Genomic DNA, 16,211 nt, shown 5'->3' with positions numbered 1-16,211 from the left:
TTTTATTTTTTATTTATTTTTTATTTATTTTTTATTTTTTTATTGCTGCTGCAAATGACCTCGCATTATCCAATATTTATTTTTCCTCGTATGTAATTTGCATATGCGCTAATATTTTTTGGGTCTATATCAATTTTATGTATTTGTTTTCTTCCTATGGATTTTTGTGTTTGCTTCGGTTACATTGCAATTCCTAGGAAAATCAATTCGCTGGGAGTTCCTCACACTAAGAATAAGTCAATATATTTTTTTATTGTCTATGCTTAAGAAACGATGAAACTGTTGGAATAAATTTGAATAAATCCCATGGAACCGTCATGCCGAATATTGTGCATAAATATAAATCGGAAGGGTACCTTATTTTGTAATTCATTCGTGGAATTGATATTGAGCGACCATCAGGGGCGGAACCAGGATTAGAAAGTAGGGGGTGCAATACATTGACAAAAAAATTTAGGTTCACAAGACATTTTAAAAAAAATAGGTTTATACTGCGAATTTTTAATTAAAATAATATATATATATATATATATATATATATATATATATATATATACTAGTGATGGAGCACCGCGCAAGGCGCGGTGCCCGGTTGATTCATACAAATAAAAAATAGAAGAGAAAATAATGCAGACAACGGTCAAGGAGAAGGAAATTTCTTTAATTTCAGAATTAGTATTCTTTCTCAGATTCTTCCAAACTAAAATGGAAATACAATGCAAAACAGGTTACAGAAAGCAAAAAATAAGCATATTAATGATGTAAAGAAATTAAATTAATTTTTCATAAATCTCGAAGAACTAACCAAGCGGGTTATGCCGAATCGTAGAAGAAACAGCAGCTCCAGCAGCTGAAGCCTCTGAAACTTTTGCCTTGTTGCTATTGTTATTACCTACTTCAAAGAGGAAACACAATAATGAGAAGCTAATCTTGATTTCTTGATAGTTGCCGATAAGTATATATTTAGGTGCATACAACTTGCTGGAACTTTGTTCAATAATCAATAAAAGATGCAAAATCATTAAATCAAACTAAATGAATGCACAACTTGTTGAAATAATTAGGTAAAAAAGAAGGAGAATAAATTAAATGCAAGAACTCACCACAGCTGATGCCATCTAGCTAAGAATTAAGCCTTTTCTTCAACATTCGTAGAAACATATTTAGTTCACAGGCTTTCAGTTTTTAGCAGTCTATTCTCATCTTTAAAGCCCATGAATTGCACAGGATATACTTTCTTTAGTCCTGAGAAATGAACTAATATAATAATAGAACAGTGGAACATACACAACTTGTTGTGACCATATAACTGAAACAGAAAACTTAAAATGCAAATGGGATAATCATACAATAAGATTGAATTACAAGGGAAGCAAGAAGAGGCTGTAGCTACAAAATTATTGAATAAATTTTGCTGTACATTGAATTTAAATGGTTTATCGGAATAGCCAAGCAAAAAATTCACATTAAAGAGAGGAGAGAAAGTTATTACCTTTGTTTACCATTGGGAGTCGGGGAACAACAAGAATAAGAGGAAAATTACATAAAAGAAAGAAAAGAAACTTGTTGCTTTTATTTAGCATAGAGAATCATCGCACAACAAGGAGAGTTAAAACGGTCGAATACAATTGAAATTGAGAAGCAGCAAAACACAAACAGTAGTCAAGTAATGCATTGAACTTGAAAAAAGCTCACCATTTAAACGTTAGAACAAAATATTCGTAAGCACGTGCCTCCTTCTCCTTCTTGTCGTTGTTGCTAGTGAGTGCTGAAGGGAGTCAAAACACTCGAAATAGGCACATAAAACTATATGTCAGTGGCACCTTCTCTTTTGTTGCTGTTCATTTTAAAGAACGATGTATCTACCTTTGCATTCTCCAGTTTTTGTATCGATCCATACTATCATTCTCCGAATATTATTCCAAAATCATTGAGGTTAGATGAAGAACATGTTGATTCCACCTAGTTTCAGACTTTTCCCATTTGGAATTGTTTTATGGAAAAGATTTAAACAATTGAGCGCATGCGTAAAATTAAAGACAGTGATATTGGAAAAATTAAATCACCACCCTATTGACCCCAAAAGCTATGAGCAACAACAGAGCAAATTGATTGGTAGAGTATAACGAAACGACGTCGTTTCAGATTAAAACTGGCAAAAGAAAAATCGAAAATAAATAGCGGGGCGGAGAAAGGGGGCCATAGACATATATATATACTTAATATATATATATATATATATATATATATATATATATATATATATATATATATATATATATATATATATATATATATATTATATATATATATATATATATATATATATATATATATATATATATATATATATATATATAATTTTATCATATTTCAAGTATGACAAAAAAATCTAAATTATTCTAATAATATATTGCACTTAATGGGATTTATGGCACGTCTCGTATTATTTTTTAGAGACATTGATATAAAAAATTAAAGATCGATAAGTAAATATTCATAAATTTTATTTAAAATAGTACAAGTTTTAACCATTTTATTTTATATTTTTATATTAAATATAATATATATCTATAATTTATATAAAATTGTGGAGAATAAACAAAAAAATTAAGGGTTAAGATACATATTTACAAAACCTTTGGGGGGGCCAAAAGTAATATTCAAAAAATATTATGCCAAAACAGCAAAAAAAATTTTTTTTTTTTCTTGGGGGGTCAACTGCCCGCCACTTGCCCCTATGTAGTACCGCCCCTGGCGACCATGGATCTTCCAGATCATCATGTACATCCGAACCCGAGAACCCTTTAGACTTCTCTTCGTTTTCTTTATGTCGATGGAATACATAGAGAATGGAATTCGTACATGTAATCCGGGGACCATGACCAATATATATAGATAACCTAATGGGTTATCTTGTTTAATTTTATTTTAGCCAATCACTATAATAAAATTACCCTAATGTCTCTACACATTAAAGGCCCACACCCTATTAGACACATTAAAGCCCAATCCAGATAAACTTTAGTCGATCACTTTAACGGGCTTAACTTTACGTGACAGTCTTGCAACACATAATATTTCACATATAAGTCCAACGTTGGATTAATGTTCCAACAATCTCCCACTTGGACTATATGTGTAACTTTATAATTATAGGTTGCATAAATAACCTTTGAGCTCAACTTTGCTGTCATTATTGAAGTGTGTCTATAGCCAATCTCGTCCATCCATCAATCATGCTGACACTGAATCACAGGGGCCTTCGTTCACATTAGTCGTAACGGGACCCAACAATGGTCACAGTATCAACAGTACAATCGAATAACATAGATTATGATGATGTGGATGTGTAACATGGAAATGTCATGCAACGTGACCTTAACATACCTATTTCGAATTGGTCCTCCTTCATGAGATCAAACCTTAACAAATCAGAGTGTGAATAAACCAAAATCTCATTTCTGCAGAAATTATCCTTAGAATATCCTTAATCCGGAATAACCCAAAAGTTGTGTCTACGCCAAACGAACACATTCATTATAAACTCCCACTAAAACACGAATATCCTTAAATATGACACCCATACGAGCAATATGCTCATGAGACCTTTTGGGTGACATCCTTAGTGTGCACACATAATGGAGTTTATATCGACGTATTCTATAGACACCTATCCACTCTGTATATTACAAAATAAGATGATTTTATAAACTGATTAATGTAGTTAAAAGCGTTTTGGGTGTTGGCTAAACACTCGTACTTAAATTCTCTTTTAATTAGGTATACATTAAATGGATCTATACTGTACAAGCATCATACAAACTCGAAATCAAAAAACCAAATGATTTCCCAAATGAACTGATTTCGATAAATGAGCATATATATGATCTTATATTCTCTATAATTACTGTATAACCCTTTTGTTTCTTTCCAAATATCCACTTTAAAGGGTTATATAATATATGTCAAACTTTATGTACGATTTAGCCTAATGCGTACACACCGAATATGCATATAATTTCCCAAAACTGGCAGCATAGGGAACCTTTTGCATTCTTCTTTACCGTAGATCTTTATTGGGCATTGAATGAGAGGTGCAGGATTATCTCCCACATATCACATGGTATATACAAACATTAACTTTATTTACCGTACAAATATGAGATAATAATTATGAGTTGTAACACCATTTAGAGAAGCCTAAAACTCTAAAAATAGAGCCCGTATTGAGTGAAACTCTAGGTGATTAGACTTTTTTTATAACTTTTTCAACATTGCCTATTGAAATTCAAACGGTCTCAAACATACATTTGTGACCAAATAATTTCATACTTTTGACAACTGATAAGATCCCAAATGTCATTATCATCTTAAGTTTAACTCAATTTAATATTGTATTCTCTTAAGGCTGTTGAGTTTATCTTTAAGGAGAAATTCCTTTTATGTGGGAGAAGAAATTATTTTTATTATTGTCTATAGCAACAAAATGAAAAGAAAAAAAAAATTCTCTTTCATACAACAATGAGTATAACCCTTTCTCCCCCTTAACCTTAATATCCTTAAGAGATCTTATACATCCCGTCTTATAAACATCATAAGTTGCAGTCTTTAGAGTTTCTCTTAAAATTAGAAGCAAAACCTTACATGTCATTTGACATACTTTGGAAAATCATATCTTTAAATAACAGGTCAAGCGGACATGATTTTGTTACTTTAAAAAAATCTATTATGATGTCTCGACTGCAACTATGTGTCATTCTACGGGATAGTAGCTAACTGATCACTTTTAGTCTTTTCTCATTTATGTCATTCTATTCCTACACGATCAAATAAGAGTGTTAAGTATATATTTTTATACTTTATCGTATCTTTTTATTTGAGCTTTTGGTGTTTTTTAACGATAATTGGTGCTTAAAAAGTTGATTTATTGTATTTTAGGTACAAATTGAAGAATTGGAAAAGTATGGGGTCAAAACTGCAATTTTGGAGAAAATATGGGCCAAAAGTGAAAAAATCAAAATTCTGAAGATTTAAAGCTCGGACCCCCGTCCCAGTTTTAGTTCAAAGTCTGGGACCCCCGTTTGAGAACCAGAAGTTGTCTCTGGTTGTGAGACGGCCGTCCGAGTTTTAGTACAAAATTCGGGACGGCAGTCCGAGATGACGAAAAAACGCAGTAAAGGAATCCTAATTGCACAAGGAAACTACCTTCTTCCCCAAGTTTTCCACCCTATATAAGACCAAGTCAAGCACACAATTAGAGAGCCATCTTTTTGACGCAAATTCAAGAGCAAAGAAGATCAACGAAGATTCAAGCATAGTTTTTCTTATTTAATTAATTTATTTTATTTTATTTATCATAAGAATTACGAGTAGCTAAGTCTTTATTTCTAGGATTTTATTTGGAACCCTATGTGGGATTTATGAACCATTTTCTATGATTTTATGCAAGTTTTAATTCCGGATTATTTCTTCTACTTGTTTTATTAAGTGCATGAACTTGATCAACTTATGTGCTTTTATGTTATTGTTAATCGCAGGGAAAATTACATTTTTCGTCCTTATACTTTACCCACTTTTTCAGAACTGTCCCTAAACATTTTGGAGTTACAATAGTAGTCCTTAATCATGCCATTTTTTGACAGAATTGGTCCGCCGTTAATTTTTGCCGTTAAGTTGGATGGAAAATGACATGTGCCTCTCACATGCCTTCAATTTACAACACTACATGAAAATGGACTTTAAACAAAACGCATTGCGTCATGTTAAAACATATTTTTCATAATTAAAACTTGATTGAAATTCGAAATTATATAACATCCAAAAAAGCAAAGTCGATAATATTGTTTTAAAATATTTTGAGAAATAATATTTAAACAATTGAAACATTGTTTAAAAAAATGAAATATTGCTTTTAAAATCAAGATTTTTGGAATTCAAATGAAAACATTGTTTCAAAATAAAATAAAAATTCGATCCGAATAGGTGGGATAAGAAACCTCCATTTCAATCTCCACCCTAATTTAATAATGTAAAACTCGATATACTATTTCCAAATATTTTTAGAAGTATTGTATAAAATAATAATATAATCTTTTAAAACCAGAATTTCTTGAATCCAAATGAAAATTATTGTTTTAAATAAAATAAAAATCGGATCGTAATAGGCGGAGTAACAAAACTCCGTTCCAAATTTCACCCTTATGTAATAATCTAAAACTCGATATTTTTTTTTCAAAATAAATTCAGAAATATTGTTTAAAAAATCATAATATTGTCTAAAGAAATAAGTTAAAATCAGAATTTTTGGAAATTGAATGAAAATATTAGTTTAAAATAAAATAAAAATTCGATCAAACTAGGCGGCATAAGAAAACTCCTTTCCAATTTTCACTCATATTGAATGATTTAAAACTCGACATATTGTCTCACAATTGGGATTTTTGGAATTGACTAGAGGTGAAAATTGGAATGGAGATTTCTAATTCCCCAATTCCTATCGGGTTTTTTTTATTTTGGTTAGAAACGATATATTTTAATTGAATTCCCAAAATGCCGATTTTGGAACAATATTTTAAAATTTTAAACTATATTTTGATTTTTGAAACAATATTTCCGGAATGAGTTGATTTTTTTGGAATTTACGTGATTTCGTTTTTATATTAATTAATTAAAAATAATAATTAAAAAAAATATATTTTAACAAGATGCAATGCGTGTTGTTGAAAGTCCATTTTCATGTAGTGTTGTAAATTGAAGGCATGTGAGAGGCACATGCCATTTTCCATCCAACTTAACGGCAAAAACTAACGGCGGACCAATTCTGTCAAAAAATGGCATGATTAAGGACTACTATTGTAACTCCAAAATGTTTAGGGACAGTTTTGGAAAAGTGAGTAAAGTATGAGGACGAAAAATGTAATTTTCCCTTAATCGCATGAATCGGAAGATCGGGTTAATAATTAGAACTGTGGTAGAAGAGCCTTTGTGGTATTAACATAGGAATATAGTTAATCTCTTAGGTAGCCATTATTGAGATTTGTGCTTAATGATGTGTTCTAGAATTAATTGCATAGGAATATAGTAATTGAATCTAGAGTATTTGAATCGTAATACACGCGGAAGCGGGTTATGATTATTTTAGCATCTCAGGTTAATAATCCGGGTTAATTGCTTGCATAATTGAAGGAATTGGGGGAGTAATAATCACATAGGGGGGAGAATAAAATCCTAGGCTCGTTTTCTCTGATTAAATCTTCGTGTTTAAATTACTTTCTTGTTTTTGCGTGCTTTTTAATTTAGTTTAATTTAGTTTATTCTCTCAAAACTCGACTGTGTAGGGTGGGCTTGATAATAATTATGAGAATTTAGCGTCTAGGATTAAGTAATTAAGTATTCTCTGTGGGTTCGATATCCGGACTTAATTGTCCACTATATTACTTGTACGATACGTGCACTTGCGTGTAGGTTTTCGGCCAACAAGTTTTTGGCGCCGTTGCCGGGGAATATTTTTATTATTTATTTTATTCTAGCTCTAAATTTGAACAATTTTCACGATTCACCCAAATTAATTTTTTTTAATATATTTTTTTTCTTTGGTTACATGTCAGGTTACAATTTTCGCGCACCTCAAACGGGATACGAATGGCTTCCGTCTGGCGAATACCTCCAAAATACCTATGATATGCCGTCACTTTGTTCAATATGTGGTGGATATCATTACACTAACCAATGTTGGTATGCACCGAAGGCAAATAATTTCATAGATAACACCAACGGCGGTTATTGGAATACATACACCAACACGCCACGAGAACCCACTGTTCAGGAGTGTTATTTGAACTCCGTCCTTGAAGAATTTATGAAATCCACTCAAGCATCTATCCGAAGATTGGAAATAATGTCGGAAGAGATGAAGCTCAAGAGGTCTCTTGAAAATATTTCAGACAATATCGAGAATGGTTGCAACAAAGAAAATCCGTCTGAAACTTGTGATGAGAAAAATCCTTTAGACCTAGAAAATAGTGTCGATGAGAGGGAAAAAGAAATTACGAAGACACTTGAAGATGATGAATCAGACAATGAAATCGAGCTCAACTCCAAAGATGTCTCGGAACAAGAGAAGAAGGAGATGGATGTGGTTAGTGCAAATATTCAAATTGAGGATATTATTGTTGTTCATGACGTAGATTTGAAGGCATCAATAGAGGTTGATGAGAAGACGAATGTGTTTGAAGTGGAGGTTATACACGGACGTGAGATTTTTGTGTACCAATTTGAGGGAGCGGGTGATGAAGATCCCATCTTGGCTTCGTACCGATTGATTACAACTAAGAAAGACTACAAGCTAAGGTGGACCCTGACATATTGCAATCCTATCCTTGTATCGGTTGCAATTGAAGTGAAAAAGCTCATGGATGGATACACAATCTACAAGGCTTTGGATTGGACATAAAAATTTCAACAAGCAAAGTCTGGCTGAAGACTTTAAACTTAGCGTTTCTCGGGAGGCAACCCGAGCTTTATTGTTTTTCGTAGTTTTCGTTAATTTTTTGTTTCGTTTTTTTTATTGTCATAAGCATGCATTCTAATTCACTATTTGAATTTTACTTTTCAGGGTCGAAAACGTGATCGAGGGTCGAGTCGGCCGTCCGTAAAAAAAAAAAAAAAAAAAAAAAAACAAATTGCACCACTGCCTGTGGGACGGCCGTCCCAAAAATAGGTGTAAATGTGGGACGGCAGTCCCAAAACCAGTAAGGAGAAAATAAATTCGGACGGCCGTCCGAAATTTAGCACACAAACCGGGACGGCCGTCCGAACCTAGTTGGGGCGTTTTAAATGTTTAAAAATCAGATTTTCTCCCCCATTATTTCCTAAACCCTCCTCGTTCTTTCTCTCCAAATCCCACACACAAGGAGGCTAGAGAATCAAACAAAATTCTCCAAAATCTACTCTTTCAAGGCACGCCCACAAGGTGTTCGACAATTTGCTCCAACCAAATTTTGAGTTCGATTGTCAACCAATTCTCACCGAATCTATTCCAACCTCTCTCCCAACTATGTCATCCAACAAACGAGGCCACACGAGCTAAGCATCATCTTCCAAAGGGAAGGGGAAGGGAAAGAAAAGTGTCACCGTACCCGAGCTTTCCATTGAGGACGAGCGTGAGAGAGCGAGGGAGGAGCACCCCGATCACATCGACTCCGACTAAAATCAGGTGTTTTCTATCCTTAAACATTGTGCTAATTTCGTTGAGGGCAACGAAAATTTTAAGTTTGGGGGTTGTAAAACATGTTTTTTTTTTTATGCTTATTTGTTTTAGTTTGCATGCATTAGGTGTTATTCGTTTTTATTGCTTTTCTCGTTTTTCCGGAATATAAAAAAAAAAATTGCTTGAGTCGAATGCATCTATGATTTATGATGATGAGAGATGATCAATGTTTGATGATGAAATTGCTTGTTTTATGTGATAAGGATTTGATGTTTGTTTAGCTTTCGATTCAACGGGACTTAGAAGCGAATTATTGCTAGGAATCACATTTTGTGCATTGCTTTGGTTGAATGTTTTGTATTTTAAATTTGGAATTAATTTGTGCTAGATCATGTTATGTTCGGTTTTAAGACTCACCTTAGGAAATTAATGATACAAAGTATTGAGTAGTGAGTGATTTGGGATATGATTTGGGCCTTCTTTGAACCGTTTGAGCCTTTCAAGGCGATCTTTTTATCGAAATTATCCTTAGAACCTTGATTTGAGCCTCGGAGAAAAGGTGTTCTTTCTTTTAGCCAATGTGTAAGGTAGAATAGGTGGAGATTCTTGAAAAATTACCCCTTGGAGTTCGGTCGAAATTTTTTATAAGGTCCTTCTTCTTTTTCTTCGAAAAAAAAAAAAAAACCGAAAAAAAAGAGATAAATATATATATGCTTCTATATATATATATATATATATATATATATATATATATATATATATATATATATTCAAAAAAAAATAAAAAAAAAAAGAGAAAAAAAGAGAAAAAGAGAAGAAGAGGAGACTAGAAGGGAGAAATAAGGACTAGTTGTTGAATTATTTTTGAAAACTCGACCCATTGCCTCAAAAGCAAAAGTGGAGACTTTTGAACTTTTGAAAATCGAGTTTATTAAAGTCCGTAGAGGTGAATTTATTGTTTCAAACGCCTATCTTTCAAATTTTGGCGTAATCACCTAAATTCAAGAAGAATAGTCACATATACCCATATTTTCTACCTCGAACCAAAGAGCCTAACAATTGAAAGCCACAAAGCCCCAATGATCCCAATAGCTTAATGTTCGATATTAGTAGAGTAGAATAATTTGGTGAGTATTTGGAGTCAAGCATATGCATGTAAGTATAAATTCTTTCTATCTTTAATTTGCAAATATTGGATGCTTGAAGTAATTGTATGAATTGTGGTTTTTGGTAATGGTGAGTGACTAAGTGTTGTTGAATTTTGAGCTTGCGAATGCCTAAGAATTGTCATTATAGTTACAAGTTCTGAAAACGTGAAGTTGATCATTGATCTATGTGATGAGATGTTATAGTTGAGTTATTTGCTTATTGGTAGATTTTGCTTGAGGACAAGCAAAAGTTCAAATTTGGGGGTGTGTTAAGTGTATATTTTTACACTTTATCGTATCTTTTTATTTGAGCTTTTGGTGTGTTTTAACGATAATTGGTGCTTAAAAAGTTGATTTATTGTATTTTAGGTACAAATTGAAGAATTGGAAAAGTATGGGGTCAAAACTGCAATTTTGGAGAAAATATGGGCCAAAAGTGAAAAAATCAAAATTCTGAAGATTTAAAGCTCGGACCCCCGTCCCAGTTTTAGTTCAAATTCTGGGACCCCCGTCTGAGAACCAGAAGCTGTCTCTGGTTGTGAGACGGCCGTCCGAGTTTTACTACAAAATTCGGGACGGCCGTCCGAGATGACGAAAAAAACGCAGTAAAGGAATCCTAATTGCGCAAGGAAACTACCTTCTTCCCCAAGTTTTCCACCCTATATAAGACCAAGTCAAGCACACAATTAGAGAGCCATCTTTTTGACGCAAATTCAAGAGCAAAGAAGATCAACGAAGATTCAAGCATAGTTTTTCTTATTTTATTTATTTATTTTATTTTATTTATCATAAGAATTACGAGTAGCTAAGTCTTTATTTATAGGATTTTATTTGGAACCCTATGTGGGATTTATGAACCCTTTTCTATGATTTTATGCAAGTTTTAATTCCGGATTATTTTTTCTACTTGTTTTATTAAGTGCATGAACTTGATCAACTTATGTGCTTTTATGTTATTGTTAATCGCATGAATCGGAAGATCGGGTTAATAATTAGAACTGTGGTAGAAGAGCCTTTGTGGTATTAACATATGAATATAGTTAATCTCTTAGGTAACCATTATTGAGATTTGTGCTTAATGTTGTGTTCTAGAATTAATTGCATAGGAATATAGTAATTGAATCTAGAGTATTAGAATCGTAATACACGCGGAAGCGGGTTATGATTATTTTAGCATCTCAGGTTAATAATCCGGGTTAATTGCTTGCATAATTGAAGGAATTGGGGGAGTAATAATCACATAGGGGGAAGAATAAAATCCTAGGCTCGTTTTCTCTGATTAAATCTTCGTGTTTAAATTACTTTCTTGTTTTTGCGTGCTTTTTAATTTAGTTTAATTTAGTTTATTCTCTCAAAACTCGAATGTGTAGGGTGGGCTTGATAATAATTAGTAGAATTTAGCGTCTAGGATTAAGTAATTAAGTATTCTCTGTGGGTTAGATATCCGGACTTAATTGTCCACTATATTTTGTACGATACGTGCACTTGCGTGTAGGTTTTCGGCCAACAAAGAGCTGACAAAGAATTCATTTATCCTTTAGGTTTTGAAACCAACCTTATGTTGACTATATATGTAGAAAGAAAAATCAAACCATATGCACTTTAAAGTTAAGAAATAATCGTAACTTTAGTGCTTAAGCCGAAAATGAGATTAGACTACTAAATGTACTCCTTTATGTTTCTTTTCTTTTATTAAATATGAAACAAGATTAGTCACAAATATATATGATTCAAACTTGTCATTTAATAATAAAAAGTACCTTAAGAAACATTCTAGTTCTTGCCCTATCAATCTTGATGCCCCTAAAGATTTCTTAAATGGTGCACCAAATGATCTTAATACTTATAATTCAAACGATCATATTCTTTAAGTCCCTTTTATCTTAACCTTAAGGAAACTTTAATTCCGAAAAAAAAAACTAGTTGTTCGTTCTATTTAAAAGGTAAAATCAAGATCTATGCGCCCTAAATAATAAGTAAATTGTGCTATAAAGCACAAGAACCAAAATTAACATTGACAGATAAGCGGAAGCATGAACTAAATAGAGAACATAAACAAGAAGACATGTTCACAACTACTATTATGTCATAAAAATATCAAATAGAATCTATGTATGTATGACATAATTAAACGGAATTGGGTTCATTTATCATAAAATACCTAGCCCAATGTTAACATAACGTTATGGACTACTCGTTAACTTTTAAGCGGCAACTTTAATAAATAAATATTGACGGTAGACTATCGTGTCAAACAATAAATCTACCTTAGGGCCAATTTATAGTTCACATGAAATTCTAATAACTGTCACATATTTATTGTATATCAACCACAAATTCAAATAAAGGTATATTTCATCTCAAGATATCGGGCACTCCATTAATAACTTATCTTTGGACAATGATATTAACTTGTAAGTGATATCTTGGTGTAGTAATCAAACACTGACAATAAGAGCACATCGAATAATAATTCTACCTTAGGGTCAAACTACTATTCACATGCAAAACACCAAATAATTGCCACGCATTTACCACCACAATGTGCACATGCAATTCTGCAAAGTATTGGCATTCCTTAGGGCCGACACAATACCCACATTATTACATGCACAAAACTTTTTGTATCTCAAAATAAATTAAGTTTCACAGGAGAGCTCACTTAGACGAGATGTTGCTTCTCTTAATTCATATCAAAATACATAAACCAAACCAATATTTGAATTTTAACTGAATGTAAGCCAATAGACTTTCTCTAAAATTTCTTTAGCCAAAGGCCTAATTAAATTACCTTATGAACCCAAATCCCACGTTATTTAGATTTAAAGTCAAAATAAATCGACTAGAAATCTTCACTTTATAACCCAAAGACGAGCCTAAACCATAAATCATAAAATTCATATTTATTTCAATTTGAGCTTAAAGTAAAAAATGGGCTCACAAATTCAACCTTATTAGATTTAAAGGCAACAATAAATTTCGGAAAAATAAATCCAAATTCTTATGAATTTTCACAAAACAATGAAGACTCAAATTTATAATAAAGTCACGAGTCTAAGTGCCGAATATTGATTGGGTCAAAGCTTATTGAGTTATACATGATAACTCATACATATATTGACAAACAACCATTACTTTGATGAGTCAAAACCTATTGAATTATAATAATTCATATCCATAATTTGACTAATTAATCCAAATTTCAATCCAAAAAGACCCGAACTTTAGAAATCTAAAATTCCCCAAAATAAAATGCCTCAGGAAACTAAATTGAAATTCAAACTGAACCTCACTTTATTGATCAAACAAGTTCTTAAAGAGAATTAAAAATAATTCACTTATTCGTTTGATTCTTCATAAAACATAAATTTCAAGTGGCCCCAAAACCTTTTGTAAAAAACTTAAAATCAATTTTTCATTCCTTAAAAATTGCATGTGCCCCAAATTCAGAAAATCCAAAAAAACAAAAAAAAAAACTTGAAGGACTGAATGGAAATTTTGTAAGGAAAATCTTTGATTTAAAATGGACCTGAGATTCATAAATGCTTAATTTTGGGGGTTAAAATGTATTTTCTGAATGTATATCACAGTTTTGAGAGAGACTTAAAAAACAGGAACTGAAATGCAATTTTCGAAAGCTTGAGGCTGTAATACAGATTTTTCATTATTTCAAATCGACCCCGGCCCAAAATCAGGAATAACTTAAATTAGGGGACCAAATTAAAATTTCAGAGAATTTCAATTATAACCTCAGGGTGCCAAATTTTAATTTCATAAACCATAAATTCCTTGACCTAATCCATATCCACAAAGCGGCCGTGCAAATTAGCATAACATAAATGGGGGACTTAATAGCAATTTCAATGAACCTTAACGTGGTAAATTGCAATTTCCCAAAAACTTAATCAACCTAATTTTGCTTCTTCAGCAAACAAACCGCCGCACCTTAATCCACCCAAAATAGAATTTCAGATTTGTTGATTAACTTTAAACCTTCATATTAATTAATTGATCAATCAGTAAACTATTGCATATCTCCTTCCGTTCAGCCCTTCTTCTCTCCCATCCGGCACCGCCCCAGCCCCCACCCCTACTTCCTCTCTCTTCACAACGATAGACTATCTTTTCGTACAATTCAGAATATCGAGCATTAGTGGGGTAAAATTAGAAGATTTAATAATCTATCTTTTTCGTTTCAATCATCTTTCAATGGTTTTAGGGTTTATGGGGAAGGTTCATATTTGATAGCGATATTGTGAAAAAGACTATTAATTCTTATAAATTGGCAGATCGTTTCTTATATGTGATGATTGGGTCATAAGATATGAATTTCCTAGGATATGTATGAAATATATTCAAGAATATATTGCATAGAATTCACCTTTTATGTGTGTTATTGTGTGTGTGCATCATCATCTCATTATGAGTAGTTTCCAATTTCGAATAAAGAAAAAAAAACGTTAATTTGTTTTTTAAAATAGTTAGCGGCTAAGCATTCTATTAGAATTTTATAGGGCTGGGCATTTGGGATCGGGATTCGGGATCCCGTCCCGTCCCGATCGGAATTTGACTATTTGGGACTAAAACTTCGGGAATTCGGGATTACGGGATTCGGGATTGGGATTAGGAACAAATACGGGATCGGTATTAGGGAATTGGTTCAATCCCGATCGGGATATTTTAATCCCGAATTAGGAAAAAAAGAAAAAAAAACTAATAAAAATACACACACACACACACACACACACACACACATATATATATATATATATATATATATATATATATATATATATATATATATATATATATATATATATATATATATATATATATATATATATATATATATATATATATATATATATATATATATAGTTTCAACTTATTTTTAGATTTTTAAAATTTTATTTGTTCCAAGTTTTGTGGTAAAAATAAATAAGGCAAGAACATTAGTATGTATATAATATATTCAAGTTAGTTTAGTGTATAAAATAAGGGGAGTGCTAAATCCTACACTAAAATCTACTAAATCCTGCACATAAATTAAACACTTTCTCTCTCTACAACTTTTTTCTCTGACTTCTCTCCTCAACACCTTTCACTTCTTTTGTTTACTCCTTTTCACACACAATTATTAATATTCATAAATATTAAATCAAACAATTATTCATAACATTACTTAAATAACTATTTAAAACATTGTAAAATTATAAACAATTATTAACGCTTATAAAATAATTTTAAATTATCGATCTAAAGAAAGAAAAAAACATAAAACATTACTAAATAATTAATAATAATTGTTATTAAATTATTGATCAAAAGAAAACAAACATAAAACATATACATTAAGAATATTTAATATCATTATTAAATATTAAATATTAATAAATAATTATTATATCTAAATTAAAAAAAAAATCTGACACCCTTTTGCGTCCACCATGGATGCTTTTTTCTTCTGCCTTGCATCCACCTTGGACGCACGACTACTACAACCCGCGGCTATGGTGGACGCACCTTTCTTCACCGCGCGGCCACCACAGACACCCACCTATCTCCGTCCGCATTCTTTTTTAGCGCGATGTAAAGATTTTTTTGCTTGTTCGTCGATTGAATTGATTTGATTTTTGAGTGATTTGAAATATGTCGTTGTTTCTACATGGATTAAAAAATATTCAATCTGCTCTGAAGCTTGATGAATAGAAGTGTTTAGATTTAGATATAAGGTTTCAATTTTCAATTTTCATCTTACAAAATTTAATGGATGAACGCATTCCATCCCTGCAAACCCTAAGTCCCCATAACCAGAATTGAAAAGTACCACTGCAGAGTAAATACTTCAACAC

The 16,211-nt window shown here is 32.0% G+C and overlaps 1 long non-coding RNA gene across 2 annotated transcripts; it reads right to left on the bottom strand.

Moving 5' to 3' along the window:
• Positions 1 to 687: 687 nt before the first annotated feature.
• Positions 688 to 2,212, bottom strand: LOC148767387 (uncharacterized). 2 transcript variants are annotated; one of them, XR_016033855.1, is made up of 3 exons: positions 1,696 to 2,212; positions 1,104 to 1,245; positions 688 to 895 (listed from the first exon to the last, which is right to left on the bottom strand). It is a non-coding gene; the product is annotated as an uncharacterized LOC148767387 (long non-coding RNA). The 2 variants fall into 2 exon arrangements; XR_016033854.1 differs by having other exon boundaries at positions 688 to 892.
• Positions 2,213 to 16,211: the final 13,999 nt, after the last annotated feature.

Source organism: Erythranthe guttata, chromosome 10 (genome assembly GCF_056151865.1).
Source record: "Erythranthe guttata isolate IM_541 chromosome 10, IM_541, whole genome shotgun sequence".
Lineage (NCBI taxonomy): Eukaryota > Viridiplantae > Streptophyta > Magnoliopsida > Lamiales > Phrymaceae > Erythranthe > Erythranthe guttata.
Note: the sequence above shows the minus strand (reverse complement) of the source record. Positions and strands in the feature narration are given on the sequence as shown.